This window comes from Lissotriton vulgaris, chromosome 7 (genome assembly GCF_964263255.1).
Source record: "Lissotriton vulgaris chromosome 7, aLisVul1.2, whole genome shotgun sequence".
Taxonomy (NCBI): domain Eukaryota; kingdom Metazoa; phylum Chordata; class Amphibia; order Caudata; family Salamandridae; genus Lissotriton; species Lissotriton vulgaris.
The window spans coordinates 158,934,412-158,955,179 of record NC_141695.1 but is presented as its reverse complement, the minus strand read 5'-3'; the positions used below and the strand labels follow the sequence as shown (position 1 = coordinate 158,955,179).

Genomic DNA, 20,768 nt, shown 5'->3' with positions numbered 1-20,768 from the left:
CAACCCCGAATTAACGGAACAGGAGAAAGACGGTCTATTAAAGACTCTCAGTCCGTTTTCTCCCATATTCTCAGATAACCCTGGTCTAACTCATCTGACAGAACACCAAATTCAGACAGAGGAAGGAAAGATAGTCAAACAACGACCTTATAGGATTCCGGCCGCTAGGCGAGGGGATGTAAAAAGAGAAGTAGAAGAGATGCTCAAACTAGGAGTCATCAGGCCATCTCACAGCAACTGGTCATCTCCTATAGTGATGATTCCAAAGCCAGATGGATCCACTCGTTTTTGTATGGATTTCCGGGCTTTGAATGCCATTTCTGCCTTTGATGCCTATCCCATACCAAGAGTGGACGAGTTAGTTGAAAGGATAGGAGAGGCGAAGTATATAACAACATTAGACCTCACGAAAGGCTACTGGCAAGTGCCCCTGAGAGAAGAGGACAGAAAAAAAACAGCATTTTCTACAGAAGACGGCCTCTTTGAATTCAATGTACTGCCATTTGGCTTACATGGGGCTCCAGCCACCTTTCAAAGATTAATGAACCGGGTCCTCTCTAAACAGAACCAATATTGTTCCGTCTATCTAGACGATATTGTTATCTTTAGTAAGACCTGGGAAGAACATTTGAGACATGTACAGAACGTCCTACAGGCCCTTAAAAAAGCAGGTTTGCATGTTAACGCAAAAAAATCAAGAGCTGCGTTTCCCAGGGTGAAGTATTTAGGTTTTCTGCTAGGAGAGGGGGTCATAGCACCACAAGAAGAGAAAATCAAGGCTATTATGCAGACCCCTTTTCCATCCACCAAAAGAGACTTGAGGGGATTCCTAGGCCTAATAGGATACTATAGACGCTTTATCGAGAACTTTGCGGCTACGGCCAGTCCCTTGACAGACTTACTAAGCAAAGCATCTAAGCCCTCTCAGTTGAATCATCCGTCAAGGGAGGCTAGGGAGGCGTTTGATGCACTCAAACGAGCTATCACTACGAATCCAGTGCTGATACCGCCCGACTACAACAAAACGTTTTCGTTAGCCACCGATGCCTCTGAGGTAGGGATTGGGGCAGTGTTGTCGCAAGAGGGGGAGGATGGAATAGAACACCCTATACTGTTCCTAAGCCGCAAGTTGCACCCCAGGGAAAGGAAGTACCCGACAATTGAACGTGAATGTTTAGCTATTAGGTGGGCTGTGGATAAACTACGGTATTATCTGGAAGGCCGTCCCTTTGTGCTCTATACTGACCATGCTCCATTACAGTGGATGCAAAGGAACACCTCCCTCAATCCGAGAGTCCTCAGGTGGTCCTTGTTTCTTCAGCCATTCTCCTTTGTGATTAAACACCGCAAGGGGAGGGACAATGCTAATGCTGACTTTTTATCTAGATCGCCCATTCTCCCCGATCAGGAGAAACAAGGGGGGGAGGAGTGTAACCAGGTGACTGGTACGATGACTGGTAATCAGGGCAGCGACAAGGAAATTAACTGGTGGTCTGTCAATGATGAAGAAATGATTACTCCTTCCTCACAGGACGAACCCTTTGCGTGGAGAATACCTTCGAACGAAATGCAAACAGGCCCCTTTAACTGGCAGACTGACCGGGACGCAGGGACTGCCCACCGTGACGTATCCTTCATTGCATTGGATAAAGACCCGGAACCTTGGGAGTCGGCGTGTGATGTCACCGATCCGGGAGTGAGCCGAGGAGAGGAAAGCGCGGAGGAAGAACGCCGGGGAGACGAGGAGAACGCCAAACCAGGACGAGAAGCAGACGAGGCGGGGAAAGGCGAAGCCCTGCTAACCGAAGAAGACGAGCCAGGAGGCCAACGAGACCGCGCTGCGCCGTGCCACACTCCCGAGGGAGGAGTGTGGCTACGACAGGTACGGGACAGGTTCTCAAACTGGGTGGGACGGCGGGGTTATCTACCCGCAGTAAAAAGACCCTCTACTTCCTAGTATTCCTGCACTACCCTTTCCCTGTAAAATTACCCTCCCTCACACCTGACACTTAGAACGCGGTAAAGCCTGAGCACTAGAAGGTGTCCCTCACTCCCTGGTACCCCTGAAACAAAAGTTACAGGACGAGAAAGTAATTGGTCCTTTTCTGTTATTATTTTGTCTCCCGGTAAACCCGACGCGAGAGGCCCTTTGGGAGAAACGCCAACCTGACCAGGACCGCCCTAGAGGAGAGAACACCCCCCAGGTTCGCACTTCGAACGAGGAGACCCGGGAGAAGAAGGAAACAACAGAACGCTTTAAGACACCGAATCCGGTACAGGCTACGGAACTATCCCTAATTATTGAGTAACATCGGATTTTCAGATACAAAGTGACCGAGTACAACATCTTCCCCCGGGTACCCCATAACAAGCGCACTACGCTTGCAAGCTATTATACCTCACTTTTCAATAGAGCTTGGATGGTCTTGGGCCCTTCCGGGTCGGAAGTATCACCGGAAGAGCGACCATATAGTCCGATACACAACCAATAGAGCCCTGAAGATTCGCAAGATGCGATGAAACACGTGTCGGCTGGTTGTTCACATACTGTGTTGGAATAAAACAAGGAGATCAAGACTTCTTCATTGATACTTATTCATTCATGGATACTTATTAATTCCTGAACATTACTGTGGTTTCTCTGCTCTATCGAATTCTTACATCTGGACATTGTATCCGTTTTTTTTACTTGTCAAGTGTGTGCATAGGGTTTGTTGTCACCCCCCAGCCGGCACCACGGATCCTGCCGATTTTGCTTAGGAGAGACTAACTTTGCGTAAAAAGAAGCTGTATGTTAAAATAAAACCCTCTTTACCCAGGCACCGTGTCCAGCCCGTTCCTGACCCTCCCTTACAGTCATTTACAATGCCAATAGTGTTAACTTTTGCAAACGTGACACCTATAGCATTTGTAATGCAATATGTGTTGTATTTACATGTCTTAGATGTATTAATATTAAATATTTAATACTTAAATAAAAGTTATTGTAATTTATAATGGCAATAGCTTAAACTTTTGCAAATAACTTTTTGGAAGATTATGTTTAGTGTATTTTATTGTGATGAAAATACAAGAACAGAAGTGAAATATTAACTTTTTTTGTGACATTTGTAATAAAGTTTGAAACATTGAGAGAACATATTTGAATCAGTTGTTGTTGAATGGTTGCACAGATTGATGCTGTGGTGGCTCTGAATGATGTTGTGGCGGCGACGAGTGATGCTGTGGCGTTCAGTGATGCTCTGGTAGCGCATAGTGATGTTGTGGTGCCCCTGAGTGATGCTGTGGTGATGCAATGGATAGTGAGGGCGATAGATAGAGGGAGGGCGAAAGATAGATAGAGAAAGGGCGAGAGATAGAGAAAGGGTGAGAGATAGAGGCAGGGCAAGAGGGCAAGGGATGGAGTGTGGGCGAGGGATGGAGTGTGGGCGAGGGATGGAGTGTGGGCAAGGGATGGAGTGTGGGGCGGGGGAGGGATGGAGTGTGGGGTGGGGGAGGGATGGATGGAGTCGGGGGAATGGATGGATGGATGGAGTGCGGGGATGGATGGATGGAGTGGGGAGATGGATGGATGGATGGAGTGGTTGGATGGATGGATGAAGCGGTGGTGTGGAGTTGAGCGGTGGTGTGGAGTTGCCGGTGGTGTGGAGTTGAGCGGTGGTGTGGAGTTGAGGGATGGTGTGGAGTTGAGGGATGGTGTGGAGTTGAGGGATGGTGTGGAGTTGAGCGGTGGTGTGGAGTTGAGGGATGGTGTGGAGTTGAGCGGTGGTGTGGAGTTGAGCGGTGATGTGGAGTTGAGCGGTGGTGTGGAGTTGAGCGGTGGTGTGGAGTTGAGCGGTGGTGTGGAGTTGAGCGGTGGTGTGGAGTTGAGCATATTCCTGGGTTCTTGACAACTTTCTACACTCTCAAGAACAACCATGTTGACTAAAACAGTGAAATGTCTTGTTTATCCATAAGAAAATACTTTTTATGCGCAGGATATCATTGCCATTACCACAGTCACTGGAAGTGTATGCACTTTAATGCAATGGAACTGATGGATCATCCCAAAATGTTGTTCTGTGTTTATAGCTCATGCAACTGGTTTAGCTGAGCTGACACATGCACAACACCAAGAGAACTAACATCCTGAAAACATGCACGTTTGAACTCTGCCTCTGTAAAATATGCGAACAATGGTTTCACTTTAAGCACAGGCCAAAATTTACTTTGCAGCCGAATTTGTAAACTAACTAGTTCACATAAGACAACGATTTACTGTAAGCTCAACCAGTGTTAAATAACATAAGGCATCGAAAATAAAAAGTATAACTTCACACCTCTATTGTGCATTTACAAAATATATAAATAACACTTGAAAAAATATGTTGCTGTAATATCTCCCATGTATTGTCCATTTTTAGACAATACAGTAAGAGTTAATGGAGATGAGTGGGCATTCTCAAAGCCCCTCTGTGATGGGGTTGGTAGGTCGTCAAAGACATACATCAGACTGTGTGTGTTCATCAGCAGCTGCACAAAATGAACCTTGGCTGCACTGAACAATGCCTAAGAAAACAATATCTGTTGATGCCCGTTATAGCCGTCATATTCAGTGTCCTTTACCAATGCCCAAGTGCTCCGTTGTACTTGCTTTTCCATGCAACATTGTTCACAGTGTTCAAGAGATAAATCTGCAAGGCCAGCACAGGCTTCTAAACAAGGGAGGAAGGGTGACGAGACGCATGGGGAGCAGCAGCCTTTGATGTGCTGGCCGGCCATGCAGTGAATAATTAGGGGAGGAGAAATGCTTGCCTGAGGCCGAGCGCAAAGCAACAGATGGCTTTGATGTGGAGGCAGGCGGCTCGGGCGCTCGTGAACAACCGAGGAAAGCAGATACAATAGACGATTAAACAAAGTTATGAAGATACTAGCAGCCCGCCCCGGGATTGCTCGGGGCAGAAAGGGGCTGGGGGCTGCATCGCAGCCCTCACGCAGACGCTCCTCCCGGCGCTCATGTTCTCCGCTTTCCTGTGTATTCACCCCATTGCTGTAGGAGCTCATTGGAAGCATCTTGTTGATTTGGTATTAGCATGATTCTTAATCCCCTTGGGATACGACGTACTTCCAAATATTTGTTTAGGGTAATTAATTCCCAGGATTTATTTATTTATTTCCTGCTTAATTTCTCCCATTGTCTCAGTTTGCTTTTCATGTCCGTTGTTATTGATGTGTTTTGTTTATCTGGATCACTTGTTGTTGCAGCTTGTTTGTTACCCTTTTCAAACATTGTTGTTAAAAGCTCTTTCCTTTTTACATCCCTTTTGTCCATCTTCGCCTATATTTGTTTAATGTTCCTTTCTTGCTTTTGTCTGTTACTGCTGTGCACGCAATTACTTAATGACAATCTGCGTTATGATTTTCAAATGTGATTGAAAGTTCGTGTTTTAATTAGCACTTTGCCGCCTTTTATAAATGCTGGTTTACTTTCAAACTCACGATTGCATGTTTTATATTGCGCAGCCTGCCTAAAAGAAACACATATCTTTCACTATGAACCGACTGGTGATTTGGGAAGGTTTGCTTCAAGTTTTCAGTCTTTGTTGTTTAAATGCAGGCACATACACACAGGCTTACCTCGAGGAGTTTTCCATCGGGTGACGTGTTGTTCTGCTTCATTTACAATTCCTCAGTAATGAATCATTCCAGTCAGCGAGCACCGCAGCCCGGACTTTTAAAGTTACTTCTTATTTGGTTCAGGATGCCGGATTTGCATGGCGCTCATTTAGGTGCGGGGCTTCAAGGCAGAACCACTGCTGTTTTTGTATTTCCTCTCCAATCCTTTGTCATCCACAGGATCCCGAAATGAAGTCGCACTCCGCTCCGCAGCTCCTCCCGGCGCTCATGTCCTCCGCTCTTCCTGTTGCTGGTGAACGCCGCTCCTCCCCTCACGCAGACGTCCGGCCGGAGCTACTTGCAAGGCACTACTTTATTTTTATTTCTAAATATTTTAAACAACGTTTTTTTTAATTTTTATGTAGCCTATGTCCTTCTGCTCCTCCTGAGGTTTTCTAAGATGTCTTGGGTGTTTCGATTGGTGGTGTAGTTTTCGAGTTTACCTGGCTCAAAGGTGCAAGTTCTCTCTTTATAATAGTAGTATAGATAAGGTAAGCGCAGCCAAGGGAAAACAAACGTGACTGAATGCATAGTAAGAAAATCACGGGCCAACAGCTAAGCTGGCTCTGATATTTTCTTTCAGAAACGTGAGCTAATCACCCATCGGAGATTGCACTCTGAAACAAAAATGCAATTAAGTCTACCCATGCCAGAAACAGAACCATAATTGAAAACCATGCAAAATAGTCATAACATGCTGTGTGAAGCACCCCGAATAATCGTGTCAAAGGCTTGCCAGAAGGCAGGCGAGGTTGTTGAAAAGACAAGCTAAGCTATGAGGCATCATTTCATTATTTTTTTTTAAAGTCCATCACAAATGTAAGCACAGGGGCTTCAACATCCGGAAACGAGCAAATATTTCCTAAAGCGTGCCCACATCACTTACATAACGAACGAGACGCATGGGGAGCAGCAGCCTTTGATGTGCCGGCCGGCCATGCAGTGAATAATTAGGGGAGGAGAAATGCCGGCCTGAGGCCGAGCGCAAAGCAACAGATGGCTTTGATGTGGAGGCAGGCGGCTCGGGCGGATAGAAGCGCGTTAACGAGACCTCATCGAGGTCTCGTGCATTTTCTGGAAATCCGCATTTCCAAGAGCTTAGTTTAGCTCTTAGTTTCACCTCAATAGGGCTTGTCCTATTCATTCCTGCGGAATGAAATAGGACGAGCCCTAAACAACAGGAGAGTTAGGGTGGCTTGGTCACTCCTCTACCCCTCAAAGATACTATATAACAACAACATAGGAGTGACTAATTGTGCAAACAAATGAAAAAAATCCAAATTTTGCAACTATATATGCAATAACCAAAGAAAGATGTGGAAAGGTGAAAAAAGGGGAAGAAAAACCTTTTTTCTTTATAAGAACCCTCACTCACTGCTAGTTGGTGACATGCTTCATCATTGGGTTCCCACTGGGGAGACCGAATGTCCCCCCAGTGTGCTGCAACGCCTGATTTACAGCAGAGCTGGTTTTTTTGTGTGTGATATAGTGTAGTGAAGTAGTGCTCAAGGTGCAGTGTCAGTGATTTAAAAATTGGTAGTTAAAAGATGACCAACTGTGCCCTGTACTGACTTTAATAAAGGGCTAGCCGGCATCAATGAAAAGTAGTGTGACGGACACTTATAGGTTTGTAAATTTGAAACCTTGTGCCCTAAAAAATTAAGGTTGACATGTTTCAGCTATTAAATGCTAATTCAGCTCCGCATTCCTCAGGATCAAAAATTATCCTCCGGCAGTGTACGCATGCTGAGGCGCACCCAATCCAAGGGGATATATGTGTGTTAAAATAAAAAACTCACGGTTTCACCCATGTAGGCTCACCCAGACATCACCAGGGCCCGTAATTAACAAAAGTAGAAAAGTTTGCTCCATGGGCTCCCATGGCAGGGGTAATGTTCATGCTGTGGTAATTTTCTAAGACGACGACTCCCAACAGGCTACTTAGTTCGTAGCACATCCGCGGCCCGGAGTAACCTCCAATGGCGACTGGTCCTTTTACGTCGGTTGTTACATTGTACGTGTTATTTAGTCGTGTAAGCACTATTTTCTTCTTTTACTGCAGGCAGCACATGGGCGCCTGCTTTCAATAACACTACGGGTGCCCACTTTCACTGTATCACGGCCATTCGGCCGGTATTGTCTCAATGCCCCACCCACCCCATCCCTGATTAGTCTCGCCCTCGTGTCTGTTACCCCCACCAACCAGACCTAAAGCCCCGCCACCTCCACGAGGCCGTTTACACTGCCCATATCCTAGCTTGTTTATTTTTACCCGCCCAGATATATTACTGATCGAAAATATCTGGGTAAATGTAAGTGTTGTCTGAAGTCATTAAGTGTGCTGATTCACGTACAATGTACAGCGGGGCAGGTCAGAGTATGGAACACGTGAATTAAGCTTTATAAACTTTACATGCATAGTTCAGCGTGGGCCTGCTTTCCAGTGGAGGGCCTTTATCCTGATAATTAGGCCTCACTTTACCACACGCTGTTGATGTTAAGCTGTCAATGAAATAAGATGCTCTCCCACGCAAGGGAAACTGCATAAATCCTGCGGGAACGCTTCGGTTTACTATCTACACAGTTATGGAGGAGTTGTTTTAAAGTTGCTAATTATTATCGATGCATTGCTCCTCGTTTTTGTTTACCGCTCAGTTATTGTTCTTGATGGTGCTTTTGCACTTGTAGTTTCTGACGATTGACAGCTAAAGAGGTTGTTGTACCAGCTTTGTAGTTTTTAATGTGTTGCTTTTAGAGTAACAGTATTTATATTTTTTGCAGCTGAATTGAACTCAGGCTTAGAACCTCATCTCATATTAGAGCACCTCATCTCATATTAGAGCACCTCTCACGCATTGAGAGGCCATAGGTCTATCTTGAAGGTGAGGGATGAGAACTCAGACCCCTTCCGAAATTATCCCTTCTCAGCCTTACTTGCTTTTTATCAAAGAAAGTTCTCAATATCTGTCAGTCCAAAGCAGGGCTCGAGTCGGGGTACCACGCAGGTGGACGGCATCCCCCCACTTATTTTAAGGGGTTTTACCGGGTGGACGCCGTCCCCCCTGTGCAAAAGCTGGACTTTCGATTATGGCGTTACTCGCCCACACGGCCGGCATCTTGCATCTGGAGCGAGAAGGGAGGAGCCGCCCACTCACCTCCCCCAATCACAAGCGACGGGGTTTCTATTATTGATAATTACACACGCCCCCAACACCTTGCATCACTTGGGGGAGTGGAAGGGGGGGGGGGCGTTCGGGGCTCTCTGAGCTGCTACTACTACCTTCCAGATTTCTTTATCATCACTCGGCGGTGAGAGGGGAGGGTGAGAGGCAGATTCTTGAAGTGGCAGAATAAAGAGCCCCCCCCCCTTTACAAATGAGACGGCGCTTCCATCGCTAATTATTATTTCATCCCTCCCCATCATATAATGGACTCGCGGAAGTCCCGAGGAATCCTTGCCCCCTCTTCAGGGCTGACATTCACACCTGCGTCGCGAGGGCGTCCAATGGATGGCTAAAGTGCGCCCCCACCCCCATACACACACGCTCACATACACACATCTTCTCTGTCCCTCCACACCCCTGAAAATCCAGAACAGGTGCCATTAATCACATTCCCATGACCAATTAACCTGGAAGTTGAAGAAGAATAAAAATATTGAAAAACTGCCCCGCCCGCATCCCTATCGCTAATCCCCCCCTGATCCCGGCCCTTGCACCTTTTGTGACGTCACTTCCTGTTGTGACATCACTTCCGGTGACAGCGTCCCCCCACTTCTTTCTTTAGGACTTGTGCCCTGCTCCAAAGATTCAGTACCCTTGGGAGCCCAACAATGCAATTGTATTTGCAATGCAATAGGTCTCATATTTGAACTATTGGCATTGTAAATGACAATGCCTTTAAATTATGTGTTGATTTTTAAAACATAAATAAAAGGCATTGTCATTTACAATGCCAATTGATCAAACTCTCGCAAATTCGAGACCCATTGCATTGCAAATGCTTGTTTATATGGATGGGAATTCAAATATTCGAGTAGTAGAATGGCTTTGAGGATTGTCTGCAGAATCTCAATCAAATAATTTGGAAAATAATGGTGAACTGATAGTTGAGGAAGAGCTGTGGTCTACAGGGTAAAGTTGCAAACTTTGGTATATGGACAAGCAAGTATGATTCTGCAAGGTTTGCGCTATTAAAGAGCACTGCAGGAAACACAAGATTTACGTAAAACAGGGTAACAAGGGCACAGAAGCATACACACTGGCAGTCTTATAATATACATAAAGTACAATTTGGGAACAAGAATACCCAGTAACACGATTTTACGTGTTTGGGGGTTTTGTCATTCTAAGATCACCGAACATGAAAAACTGTTAACTAATATTTTACAGAGGAAGGCATAGATTAAATATTTGAGGGCAATACTTTCCAGAAACTAACAGATTAATTACTTGCTTGTTGTGTTACATTATTATTTTCTAGTAGGTCGCTGTACCTGAGATCCCGCAGTGTAGCAATAACTTCCCCCTTTGTAATAAAGTCGCCGGACCGAAGTTTTCTTAATTCCTAACGTGAGCGGATACGTTTTCAGGTTCAAAGCTGGCATGTCTATTTTAGACAAAATAGTGGCAAAATAATGCCCAAAAAAGGGACATCCTACACAAGGACGAGAGCAGGCTTTAGAAGAATTAGCTTTGAAAAGTAAAGACGTACTGTAACATTCTCCATCACACAACCAGGAGTACAAGTGGTCACCGTTTCCGATCCTCCTCCTATCTGTCCCCAACAGACAAATTAGACGATAATACTTTGTATATCCTTTTTTTAGTTTACTGGTGGATTTCAAATGAAATTCTGTTACGTGTATTTAAATTTTAAAACATCAGGGGTGTTAAAAACCGCACTTTTTCACATAATTAACATATATTTGCAATTGTACTGTGACAGATTCATTGGATTTTAGTTGTGGTTGTCCGTGTTTCATATCGTCTGCGGGTTTCCTCTTCATTTTCAAGATGGCGGCCGCGCTTTAGCATCGAAAGAAGCATTCTCGGCGCCGTCCTCTTTCGATTTTAGTAGCACCGACGCGGCGGATACATCTTGAAAGGTGGACGGAACGACGTTGCGTTTTGGCGTCTCGTCCGAGGTTTAGGCTATTTTAGTAAATAAGTGTAAACGTGTGGAAACGGTGGGTTTCTATCTCGAGAAACGCATAAAGGCCTTAATGGAAGTAGACAGCAACACTCGTGGACATTGTGCATACTGTTATAATTAAAAAGAAAACTTGCCATCTGTTATCTCTTCTTATTAACATTCATATTTCAATATATTCGAAAATAAGCAAAAATACGTATACATGGGTAAAAGTAGGTTTAACTTTTTGGGAAACACACTAGAGAATGTGGCATATCGGTGGAGCTGCCCACCTGGTTACTGGAGAACTAGGTTCGAGACAAGTCTGTGTCTTCGCCTAATCACTTATTTCCGCGTGCCTAAAAGTCTAAAAATTAACCTGTTGTTGTGTAGTTTAATGTTTATTGCTTTACTAATTAAAATCATCACATTGCCCCCCCTACATTAAAAGAGTAAGTTTCATCTTATCAAACAGCTAGAGGTGTTCTATATACAAAAGTGCAACTGTGCTCTGACTCCCATATGTTTCAAATGTGAAAACAATCTTATTTTAAAATCATTCTAAAACTATATTTAGATCAAATTACAGCAAAAAGTTAAAATTATGTACCAACCACTTTAAAAAGTATGGGAATTTGTTACCTACAATTATGATTAAAGATCGTCCGCTTGCAATAGGCAACTGTTGACTAATCTCATAAACTTGACTCCTCGGCAAGACAAGATGCATGACGAACCCTCCAGCCACCTTATCACTGCTTGTCTGCTAGAGCGAATGTTCAGGTTGATAAAAATCGCTTTTAGGTATTGTCTCCTTTGGGTTAACATAACTGGGCATGCGTACAGCAAATGGGCCAAGGTTTCCTTTTGGTATTCGCATAAGCGACAACGTTCTGAGTTAAAAACTGTCAACCAAGAGGGGAATAAATCCTTGGAGACATGCACCCCCAACCTGAACTTTAGATAGTACATCTTCAAAAAGGAGCTAAAATTGGCAGATAAGTAGGTTTGTGGCTTCGAAGACTTGTATGAGTTCATGACTGTCCATCCATGCCGTCTCTTTATGAGTGCAAATCTATCTTCCAATCAAGATTTCTTTTTACTTGCAACATTGACAGTTTTGTTAAAGGACGCTCGGTCCATCTTGTTGTCCCATGCTGATTGGAGTTCCAAAGTGGCCAAAGATGTACTCAGGTAGCTCCCCCAAGAGTTTGGGGTTTCTTGCTCGTTCTGTGTCCTTACTTCATCCCAACAGAGTCTATTTAGATGTCCACTTCGGATAACCGGAGGGTGTGACAGAATTTGATAAAGTTGCACATTTCCCTGTAATTGAGGTCCTGAAGCCCGAATTCCAGTCTTACCTGGGCGGGTGAGGCACATTTTGGCAAATCAAAAACTGCTTTGTAGATTTTTGACTGCAATTCGTTCTGGAAATGTGAATCTTTGCCACACCAGGAGATAAGACCGTATGACAAGCTTGGTTGGATTTGAGCAGCCATAACTTTTAACAAATGCGAATGGTTAGGGCAGTCCAATTTTCTACGAAGGGATCTGTAGGCATAGATCAGGGACTGGGTCTTTGCTTTGAGGGACAATTTGTGTTCCCTGTGACTTGTGCCCTGCCCGATAATTACGCCCAAATATTTGTATGAACTTATTTCTTCCACATGGGCCCCCTTAACCCTCCATTTGAACTTTAATTTCCTACTATCAACCAGACGGACGATTTTTGTTTAATCTTTGTTTATCTCTAGCTGATTCGAATCCAAGTAGGATGCCAGGTTGTTTATCGATCTTTGTAGTCCCACTGGGGTTTGGCTTAGCAGGACTATATCATCTGCATATTGGAGGATTGCGACTGGCTTGTTGGCCAGTTTCGGGGGGTGGCAATCAGGGTTTTCAAAGTATCGGGCAATGTCTGATAAATACAGATTAAAAAGACTTGGGGCCAAGACACAGCCTTGCTTCGACTACTTTGTGTTGGGATACTTCCAGTGGTGCTCGACCCGTTTCCCAACTTGACTCATGTCCAGGTGTCGGTGTGCAAAGTTACAATTGCGGTGAGGAGTGCATTTGGTATGCCCCATATTTTAAGTTTGCTCCATAAATGATTCCTGCTCACTCTGTCAAATGCTAATTTGATATCCACGAAGCAGGCTAGGAGGCGGACTTTCCTTCTTTGCGCCTGTTCCGTCAAGAGAGCTAGGTTTGCAAGGTTCGATTGAGTGCCCATGCCTTGCCTGAATCCTGTTTGGAAGTTGGGGATGATGTTTTGTTCCTCGATCCAACGTTGCAGATGGTTCAATAGGCACGAGGCGTATAGTTTGGCTTCCACGTCAATCAAGGAGATTAATCTATAATTCCCTGGCTTACCGTGATCTCCCTTTTTAGGGCTCGCTGGTACTGCATCCGAAGGATGCGTCCAGCTGGAGCTCTTTAGTTGCCTGACTCGGGGGAATGAAGGACAAGAAACTGTCACGAGCTTTTTCTCGGCTGGATTCAGCTGCGTGCACGCGCTTTTTCCTTCAGTTTCTTTCACAATGTTTCTTTCTTTGTGTGAGCTTGCCTTCACTTTCGTTTCCTGTCTTAGACCAGAGCGTGTTTGTTTCCACTGTTCGCTTTTACTATGGGCATTCTTTGAACACGAAATAAATAGAAATGCGGCATTTAAAAGTGTGCGATGCACGGGTGATTGCAGAGGCATCGAAGGTGACACTACTGTGCTTGATGTTTTAATGAAATAAATAGAATATCATGTTTCTTTCTGCCTTGACTTTCGTTTCCTGTCTTAGAGCAGAGCGTGTTTGTTTTTACTGACCGTTTAACAATGGGCATTCTCACGAACACGAAATAAATAGATCACAGCCACACCTCCTCCCTCCCTCCTTCCCCCCCCCCCCCGCCGCCGCCGCCGCCGCCGCACCTACACACACACAGAGCAGGCTGTTCACAACACATGCACACGCAGGCAGACACGAGCGCACACATACAGACACACACTACACCTCCCCAGCCCCCCCCCCGTCGCCGCCGCACCTACACACACACACAGAGAGCAGGCTGTTCACAACACATGCACACGCAGGCAGACACGAGTGCACACATACAGACACACACTACACCTCCCCAGCCCCCCCCCCCCCTCGCCGCCGCACCTACACACACACACAGAGAGCAGGCTGTTCACAACACATGCACACGCAGGCAGACACGAGCGCACACATACAGACACACACTACACCTCCCCAGCCCCCCCCCCCCGTCGCCGCCGCACCTACACACAGAGAGCAGGCTGTTGCAAAATGTATTTATTCATGTATTTTTTTATATGAAAAACTGAAAGAAAAAAACCTAATTAAATGAAAATAAAAACTATGATAAAGTAAACATTCTTATATAATTCTGTCACCTTTCTTAATGATTTGATGTACATTACCTATTGATATATATGACCACTGAAGGAACAACTTCTTAGAACAAATGATGTTCAATGAAACCAGGTATTGAGGTTGCTCCCATGTTCCATGTTTCCTGAAGCATAATTATTTGCTGTTGGTTTAAAAAGGTTACTGTATCTTGGTCTTGGCCCATGTCCCTAAGCCGTGCACATTCCATGAACAGAGCGAGATGTTAGTTGATATCTTGTATTCCTTTACTGGTTCCGATGTTTGTATTCCTTTGTTAGGAATACCTGTCATTCAAAGTTTTTGCGATCCAGGCCCAGTTCTTGAGGTCCTGGGGGCTTCCCCCAGTTGTACCCAGGCTGTCGCTTTTGGGGGGCCTATTGTTTCGCACGGATGTCGTTTGTGAGTTGGAACGTGCTCCCGTAAACATGTGTGCTAATGTCTTCGTGGGCTTTGCTCTTCGTTTAGACTGTTCAAGAAGGGGTACGAGTACCTTGGGCGTTGCACTGCCTGGAGCCTGATTCCCCATGTCTCAAATCTTCCACTCATTGCTACAATGTTATCCACCAGGTCCTTAGATGCCCACATTGTCAGGGACTCCTCTACCCCCCTTCCGGATGTTTCCTTGAATTCCACTGAAATTAAATCACGTGAACAGATTCCTTTTAGTTCGGGGATTTCATGGAAAAGTCTCAAGAGGTTTCCCCTATTGAGCGTGTCCTGGGCGCCTTTTGATGAGTATTCCTGGATGAAAGACAGCTTCAGTTCACACCAGTCTTTTACTTCTTGCTTTTCAGACGACTGTGGAATGCTGCCATTTCCTCCCCCTGGCCCTTTGAGAATTTGCAGGGGTTCTTCACTGCCTCCCCGTTCGTACTCTGCCGAGTTTTTAATTTTTACCTCTAGCCTAACCGTTGGAGGTCCCAAATGTTTTTGGGTCGACATCTTTATTTGTGGAACCTCTTGCTCATGGACTAAGAGCTTGCAGTGACGATCCTTCCCCCTTAGTGTTACAGCAATTGGTTTCAGGGGGAATTGAGGGATAGTTGACAATGTTCCCGCTAACCTGTTTTGCTTAAGTTCTGCGACGTTGGGCCCCTCTTGCGTCTCTTGTACTTGCCGTGTTAATTGTTGACTATTTTGTGCTTCGTCACCCCTCGAGCTGCTTTGTCCCGGCATTTGCTGATTTACCCTATGTGCTACTTCTTCCAATTCGTTTTTGCGTAGTTTTATTTTCTTCTCTTGCTGCACAACCCGGGTATCTTTACCAGTCACTTTATCCTTGCGGACTGGGCGTCTGACTCCTTGTTTGTTTTGAGACTCTGAAATTGCTTTTATCATTTGCCCAAGGTCTTGACTGTCTGCGAAAGAGGACTGTGAAGAGTGTGCTTGATTCCTTTCTACGCTTCCTGCCTCATGTAAGGGTCAAGTTCAAGTTCAAGTTCAGAAATTTGTATAGCGCACTACTCACCCAGAGGGTCTCAAGGCGCTTGAGGGAGGGGGTGTATTATTTGTCGAATAGCCAGGTTTTAAGTTCCTTTCTGAATGAAATGTGATTCTGTGTGAGGCGGCGGTGAGTGAGGAGAGAATTCCAGGTCTTAACCGCCAGGTAGGAGAAGGATCTTCCTCCCATGGTGGGCGTCCAAAACTACTTCTTCTAACTCGCCTATGAGAGATGATGATAGTACCTCCTCTGCTACGGCGTCTGAGGCGGAGGCTTCTCCTCCCCCAGCTAAGAAGCAGCGCAAAGAGCGTTTTGTGGATGCTCCGTCTCATCCACAGTTACTTAATTTTATCCCACTGCCATTGTCCATCCTAATTTCTCTTCCTGGCTCCCCTCTACTGATGTTGCTAAGTATGTGCAGTCGCACCTGTGCCAGGCCTTTGATAAGGATGTCAGGGCGCGTCTGCGCTCGGAATACCACAGACCGGATTTGGCGGACAAGGTTGCGCATACCCCTGATGTGGATCCTTCTATGCTCACCTATCTCAAAAAATATACCAAAGATCCTAAGAAAGGGCTCGATCGTTCATGGAGATCCTGTCAGGATCTAGACTTGGGTTTCAAGTCTAAAACAACTGGACAAATTATTAATCCAGGTGATTTGATAGGATGGGCCCAACGGGCTATCTGTCTATTGGGCAATGCTAATTGTGCCATGTCCTGTGAGCGGCGGCGCTCTATTCTGCTCAAACTCGATCCTAATTTGGCAGAGTTGTCCTCCTCTGAGTCCGGTCCTTTGGCGCAAGGTCTTCCGTTTGGCCAACCTTTTCTGAAAGAGCTCTCTGAGTTTGTAGCTACTTTCAGTGGCCTTGACAAAGCACAAGGTTCTCGAAAACTGGCTTTTCGTCCGGTTTTTGGCCAGGCCGGACGACATCGGGCGGTTGTTCGGCCGAGGTTACCAGCAAGGCACCCAGCGAGGATATAATTCCCAACGTGGCAAGTATCAGGACTCCAACTCCTCCGCCTCTTTCTACCCCACACGTGGATCCCGGAATAACAACAAGAAAGGTCGATATGCCGGACACCAAGGTGGTCAGCGCAATACCGCAGCTTCAGGTGAGCCTAATCCCCTTTTCAGAGGATTAATTGGGGGGTCGAATCCAGTATTTTCTAGAAAATTGGCAAAAGATCTCGCAGGATGCGGGGATCCTGGATTCAGTGTAGGGTTACAAAATAGAGATTTTTCATTCCCCCTCTCAGAATCTTCCCCCATGTCCGATGATTTTTTCCCTTCAAGATCAGATGTTCATTTCCAGCGACATAGAGTCTCTGCTTCAAAAAGGGGCCATAGTTCGGATCTCCCGTCATCCTCAGGGCTTTGTCAGCAACGTCTTTCTGGTTCAGAAGGAGGGGGTGGATCCAGGCTGGTTTTAAATCTCAAGGAGTTCAATGAATGGGTAGGGGATCCATCTTCTTCGCGATCTTCTTTGGAAAGGGGACTGGATGGTCCGCCTTGATCTGAAAGATGCCTATCTGTCAGCGCCCATTTAGGGACCTCATCGTCGTTTTCTTCAAATCCACTGGCAGGGGATCTGGTACGAGTACAAAGTCCTTCCCTTCGGCCTCTCGTCAGCACCTTGGTGCTTCACGACACTTCTGAGGCCTGTGGTCGAAATTCTGCACGCTCTGGGCGTTCGCCTTATCATTTATCTAGACGACATTCTCATCATGGGTCAATGTCCTCGTCTGGTCTTACAACATCTTGCCCGGACCATAGATCTGTTACAGAATCTGGGATTCTTGGTCAACCCTCAGAAATCTGCGTTGATTCCCTCTCAATGATTTTGATTTTGATTTGATTTGTCAACTTGTAAAGCGTGCGAATGCCCGTGGGTGTCTTATCGCTATGATAAATCCTTCCATCTCCTGAACAGTGTCTAAAGTTATGCAGAGAATAGCCATGTTTTTACGTCCTTTCTAAAGGATTCCAAAGATAGGCAGGTTTTTATGGCAAGAGGCAGCTGATTCCAAGTACGTGCTGCGTGTACAAGGAAACTTCTACCGCCCCAGCTAGCTCGTCTAAATCTGGGAACGGTAATTAGTTTCAATTGGCCGGATCTCAGAGGTCTAGTTGGTTCATATTGTTTCAGATGATACCTCAAAAATTGTGATCCTTTTCCCTGAAATGCCTTGTAGGCCAGGCAGAGTGATTTAAATTTCACCCTCTTTGCAATTGGCAGCCAATGCAAAGTTTTTAGTTTGTGACTGATTGGCTCAAACTTAGGTATGCCTAGAACCAGTCTGACTGCTGCATTTTGCAGACGTTGTAGTTTGTCTATAACTTTTGTCCTAGCTCCGGCATATAAACCATTTCCGTAATCCAGTCTCGCCAATGCTAATGCTGTTACTACTGTTTTACGTGAATCCTGTGGTAGATAGGGAAGTAACTTTTTTATCATTTTTAGAATATACAAGAGTGTTGATGACAGCTTGCTGGCTTGGGCTTCAAATGATAAATTGATGTCAAGAGTGAAGCCCAGATTCTTCACTTTTTCTGATGACCCCGGGCATCTACCCAAGTCCTTGGGCCACCAGGCGGGGGACCAGATGTTTGTGTCACCCCCTAGTATCATCACTTCACTCTTATCTCCGTTGAGCTTTAGGCAGTTCCTTTCCATCCATTGACTGACCTGTGTCATACAAATTTGGAATTTTTCTGCTGTTTCCTCTACATCCTTGCTGATGGTCACCACAATTTGAGTGTCGTCAGTGTAAAATATTGGGGTGAAACCACAGTTTCTTATTATTTCTGCAAGGGGGGCCACGTATAAGTTAAAAAGGGTGGGACTCAGCGAGGATCCCTGCGGGACTCCGCATGGTAGATTAAAAGATTTGGATTTCGCTCCTCCTACTTCTACTGAGAAAGTTCTGTTGGCTAGGTAGGATGCAATGAGGGTACATGCTGAATCATGTATTTCTGCTGTTTTTAAACGATTTAGAAGAATCTCATGACTAACCGTATCGAAGGCCGCTGATAGGTCGAGTAGTATCAAGGCGGCCTTCGCTCCGTTGTCCATCACTTTCCTGAGTTCCTCCACAGCTGTAATTAAAGCAGTTTCTGTTCCGTGTCCTTCGCGGAAACCAAACTGAGAGTGGTCCAGCCAGTTACTGTCCATCAGATAGCGGGATAGCTGTTTGTTTAAGAGTTTCTCTAATATTTTAGAGGCGAAAGGGATCCTGGCTATTGGTCTGTAGTTACTTGGTTCTTCACAGTCCAGATTTGATTTTTTTAGTAATGGTCTGATTGATATCTTTTTCCAGTCATCTGGAAAGGTTTTAGTTCCGAGTATTTGACCAAATAATTTTTCTAATACCAGGCTCAGTTGTTCTGAACAGATTTGCATTGTTTTAGGTGGACAAGGGTCTGTTGGACTACATGAGTTAATGGTGAGTAATTCTTTCTGAATTTGATCCTTTGTTGGAGGGGTAAATTGGAACAGTGTGGGTTGGACTGTTTGTTCCACTAAATTTGTTGATTGTGAGGTGGCCTGATCTGCCTGGTTTGCCCTATCTGTATTATGGCTTTTAAAAGAGTCATAAACTGAGGAAAGTTTTTTAACGAAAAATTCACCTAGAGTATTGCAGAATTCTGATGACATTTCTTCCAAAGTATTATTTTCAATTTTTGAAAGTTTTTTAACAGTAGAGAAGAGGGCTTTACTGGAGTTTTTTGATTCATTAATTTTTTGAACAAAGTATTTGCTTTTCTCCGATGTTATAAATTTTTTATAACTAGCTAAAGCTGCTTTATATTCTTTTTTTTGCTGTACGTCGTGATTGGTTCTCCACTTTTTTTCTGCTCTTCTACACAATTGTTTTTGTTCCTTCAGAGCTTCTGAGAACCATGGTTGTGAAGGGGTCTTTCTTTTAAAAGTAACTTTCTTTTGTGGAACTGTAAGTCGGACTGCGTTCTCCAGCCACTTATTGAATTTTTTACAGGCTGTATTGCTGTCTACATCTAGAGTTGGATAAGATGAGCTTAGAGTGTCCATAAATGCCTGGGGTTGGATTTTGGACCAGTCATGATATGTGGTTTTTTTATGGCTTCAACCCGTCAACCTGTATCTTGTGCAATTTCTAATGAGAAGGAGACCATCTTGTGATCTGACCACGGGATCGTGAGCTTATCAATTTTATTTATCTTCTGACATGATGTAAAAATACCATCCAGAGTGTGGCTGGCGCAGTGCGTATCTAAATGTACTTTTGTTCTAAGTCAAAGTTTGCCATTTCATCTTTTTATTTATTTTTTATTTTTGGAAAACCTTTATTAGAAATGAGTTCAGTTACAATCGATACAAAGCAGAACATCATAATCAGCCATCAGAACAGGTTCAAACAGAGCAAAGCAATTAGACCATGGCAGTGCAGGGCTCCGTTCCGCAAGTGTTCGGTTGCAACCCAGGAGAGCAATTTTGTCGGAAAACAACAGGATCAAAGAAGGTTTCATTTTAAAATAAAGTGGAAGGGGCAGGATCTGTGGCATTACACGTAGAACAAAACAAATCAGGGGAAGTTCAAGAGGCAGGATGATCATAGTCCAGGAGTACTGTCGGTGGGACGTAATGAGTCAACTCAGTACCAGGATAGTCAAAGTGCAAGCAGTTCGCCCACCAACCAGTTCCTGACCGCGGTAGCAAAGCAATCAAAATCCCCCTTATTGGTTGAATTAGGGCGAGTGTGCAGAGGACTAGCACCACAAAGATCCCAAATAAAAAGGAAGGGAGAAAGATAGAGTCAGCCAAGAGCAAAAAGAATAAAGAAGGCCATAGAGACAAAGAAAAAGAAGAAAACAACAACACCCCTCCCCCATCCCCCCCACCCTGCACCCCTGCATGTGGCTACGGCCTACCCCCCTAGCAGCGTGCCTGTCGCCCATTATGAACCCGAAATATAGATAAGAGATTAAGAGAAATAAGGAAAAAAGGAGTAACACACCGGAGGTAAAAAAGGAAGAGGAAAGGAATTAACCAACAGCCCACGATAGGGAAGGAAACATGAGGGAGACTCCCAGTACGGGAATCCCAACCTCCCCCCCGTCTTCACACACCGTTGAAATTAATCAGAGAGCA

The 20,768-nt window shown here is 45.0% G+C and overlaps 2 protein-coding genes across 2 annotated transcripts in view; both read right to left on the bottom strand.

The window, feature by feature from the left end:
- LOC147701055 (interferon-inducible GTPase 5-like) overlaps window positions 1-10,258 on the bottom strand; it is a 44,300-nt gene extending 34,042 nt beyond the window's left edge. The window contains exon 1 of the mRNA XM_086929851.1: window positions 10,151-10,258. The gene's annotated coding sequence lies outside the window, so the exon portion shown is untranslated. The remainder of the gene's footprint in view (window positions 1-10,150) is intronic.
- Window positions 1-10,281, bottom strand: part of LOC147701054 (interferon-inducible GTPase 5-like) — a 114,249-nt gene extending 103,968 nt beyond the window's left edge. The window contains exon 1 of the mRNA XM_086929849.1: window positions 10,151-10,281. The gene's annotated coding sequence lies outside the window, so the exon portion shown is untranslated. The remainder of the gene's footprint in view (window positions 1-10,150) is intronic.
- Between the last annotated feature and the right edge of the window lie 10,487 nt (window positions 10,282-20,768).